At 41.8% G+C, this 3,194-nt stretch overlaps 1 long non-coding RNA gene across 1 annotated transcript; it reads right to left on the bottom strand.

Moving 5' to 3' along the window:
- Positions 1–928: 928 nt before the first annotated feature.
- On the bottom strand, positions 929–2,754 carry LOC121963537. Its single transcript, XR_006107254.1, has 3 exons — positions 2,644–2,754; positions 2,462–2,553; positions 929–2,355 (listed from the first exon to the last, which is right to left on the bottom strand). It is a non-coding gene; the product is annotated as an uncharacterized LOC121963537 (long non-coding RNA).
- Between the last annotated feature and the right edge of the window lie 440 nt (positions 2,755–3,194).

The raw sequence follows: 3,194 nt of genomic DNA, 5'->3' as shown, positions 1-3,194 counted from the left end.
GTATCAAGAGATAAGAAAAAGAGTGAACAAGATTAGAGACTGATTGAAAACTGGGCAGTGAAAAGCAAAACTGCATACGTGACAAAATCCGTGGCTCCATCCTGAACTCTTCTAATAGTACAGATTCTTACAGCTCATATTGCTGTTACACCTTCATATAAAACACCATAATCTGAACAAAAAAGGACAAATATTCTTCAGAAAAACCAGGAAAGAGAAGGAGGGAGGCAATAGTTGAACCCCAGCTTGACTATCAATCATCCCCTATTTTGTTATCTCTCCAGAAATGTAAACTGCAGTGTCACGGTTCGCAGGCTGGGGGGGCAACTCAGTCCACCATTTCTATTTTCCTCAAAGGGGCAAGACAGGAAGGAGGTGGAGCTTCCTGTTAGCTTTTGAGGAAGTGCAGAGTGAAGGGGGGGGCTAGGGACTGCCAGCAGTGGACATACAGAGGACACACTCTGCCTTTGACAACACTTGGATTTATAAAAGGATTGCTCTACTGCTTTTACCAAAGATGTTAGGACAAATATTAAAGGTCGAGTGCACAGGAATTACGGGGATGTGTCGGCATGAATGGAATATAATATAATATATGTGTCTTCTTTAGGGTATAATCACCTGAAAATAAGAATTGTCATGTTTTCATTGCATTAAAAAGAGCTGTTTATATCCACATAGGGAGTGGGTGCTCTTCCCCAGAGTCCACCATTGTCTACATTAACCAAAAAGGGACAAACCAAGTAACTGGCTCTCGAAACGGCCATGTGCATGTTTGCGTCAGCCATTGTAGTTAGCAGCCGGTCAGCAATGAGCCAAACAGCTTCAGAAAAAAACGCTGATTTTTAACATGAAACCGCTTCATTCAGTGTTTTTACCATTAAAATCAGCAGGTACATTTGTTTTGGAGAAGCAGAGACCTCAGCAGATCATTCAGCTCCTGGTAAAAAAAAAAAACAAAACTCCTCAATGATGAACACTGAAGGAATTCTAACCAGCAGTTCACACTTAGCACATGCTGGTTGCAGTCCCCACTGCTAGATGCCACTAAAACCTACACTCTGCTCCTTTAACCAGTCCCTCCAGGACGTTGCGATCGCAACTACTGATGCAAATTCTAACGGTTGGCATCACACAGCTAATGTTACCCACAGTTTTAACGTGTTAAACAACAGAGTTTAACCATTTCGGTGTCAGTTTGTTTGGACTCGTTAACGGCTCTGTATGGCATGTTAGGCGCTGCTGCTATGTAAGCTCGTGCTAACTAGGTAGAGAGAACAGGAGGAGCGCCTGAGACAGACCTTTAGTGCTTCTTCAAAAGGCAGCAACAGCTGATCATCAGCAATCAGCTGTTGCACCCCCCACGCCCTCACCATCAAAAAATAGATTTTAAATCTGTGGTACATGCTCATAATAATAGGCTTCAAATACAAGACAGCATCACAACTATTTTGGCAATATCCATTTGCCCTGCAATTTCATTGCCGAAAAAAGAAAAGAAAAAAAACAACGCCTTTCAACATCAAAACATGCTTTGCAATTTTTGTAGAAAAGCTGCCATGATATCAGCATTTCTTGCTGCAACAATCCCAAAATCAGCCTGCAAATTCCTGGAGGGACTGGTTAAAACTACGAATGAGTAGCAACATAATCAAAATATTGGCTGAAGAAAAAGACAGTAAAGCTCTGATTTGTTGCCAATGTTGCATTCAGAAATCGACCCCCCTGCTTTTGACAGAGAGGAGGATGGCTTTGGTTTCTCGGTTTCAATACACATAAATCCATTCCTTCACCATTTTTACCATGGAAAAAAGAAAAACTGCAGAGTATTGCTTTAAAATAAGTAGATGTAATGTGAGCAGAGGCATGTTGGCACCTATAGCTGTACAAAACTTGCATCACATTAGAGAAACTCTGGGGTTTGACTCATGCAATGTGGCAATTCATGGCGTTTACTTCCTGTGTCACAAGCTGCAGACCTCGGGCAAAGGGAAGGGTGTGCGTAATGAGTGTGCCTTGTTCAGCTTTCATTGCTGCTCTTTAAAAAAACTGCAAAGCCTTTTCAGCTGCTGTAAATTCTCTTTAACTGTTCGTAGACTTCTGAGAGCGGCGGGTTAAAGTAACACGGTGAGCTCGGACTATTTGCACGAGCAGCAAAGGAAGGGAAAGAGGTGAGAGTGAGAGAAAGAGAGAAGTGAAATTTAAATTAAAGAGAGAGGAAAGAACGCAATGGAAGCAAGAATATTTTGGATGTCGAGCTGGTTTAACTCTTCTTGTCTTGTAGTGCAAGACTGAAGGTCGTTGCTTTCACATTGTAGTGAACTGACTGTGTGCTTGTCTCAACTTTGCAGCAATCTGTAGATACAAAAGAAGAAAAAACTTGTGAGCACAACTTATCCCCAAGCAATAAGGCAACAGACTGCAATTTACTGTGATAGATGGTCGATAAAAATGCCCTTACTGTCTCGTAAAACTTGACTTGCTCTTCCAAGTACAACTGCATGACCCTGTTGTAGTCATAGATACGGTTGCTATGGAAGTGGTTCATCTCAGCTGTGGGAGATAAGATGGGAACAACACTTGAATCAGATTTCATGTTACGATAAACTCCAACACTTCTGTGTGTCCTAATAAGCGTGTTACCTTGTAATGCGTACGACATGGTGCTGACTCGCTTCGCCATGGTGACTTTGTCCTGAGGGGAAATTTTACTGGTGGCCACCAGCTTGTCAGCCTCCTTCACCTTTTCTATGGCTGCCTGCAAGATTTAAAAAGAAGCAAAAAAACACAAGTGTTTTTATCTAATCCAGATTAGGTAAAGGCATCTAAAGTCCCCCTCCACTTTAAAAAATGGACTTGTATCTGTGCAAAGTTTGTCACTGAAGGGGGGCAAAGTCTATATACTTCCCTAAAATCTGAAATTCAAACATATGCAGGGCAAGCTAGTACGTCACTAATACTAAAGCCAATAGCTTTCCCCAATTCAATGAGGGAACAAAATTCGACACAACACCGACAAAGAAACCTGAATCCTCCAGCACAGAGCGGAAATGTTAGTACAGAGAGCGAAAGTTTGCATTAACATTGTGAAAGTTTTGAAAGCAAAAACATGGTAGAGTGAGCAGCTTCAGGATGTAAACCGAATCTTGGAGGTTCCTTCCACTATCTACCAGAAACCCCAATGAGCAGATAAT

The sequence above is a fragment of the Plectropomus leopardus genome, unplaced genomic scaffold (genome assembly GCF_008729295.1).
Source record: "Plectropomus leopardus isolate mb unplaced genomic scaffold, YSFRI_Pleo_2.0 unplaced_scaffold11633, whole genome shotgun sequence".
Taxonomy (NCBI): domain Eukaryota; kingdom Metazoa; phylum Chordata; class Actinopteri; order Perciformes; family Serranidae; genus Plectropomus; species Plectropomus leopardus.
The sequence above is the reverse complement of the archived record's forward strand: the minus strand, read 5'-3'. Positions and strand labels throughout refer to the sequence as shown.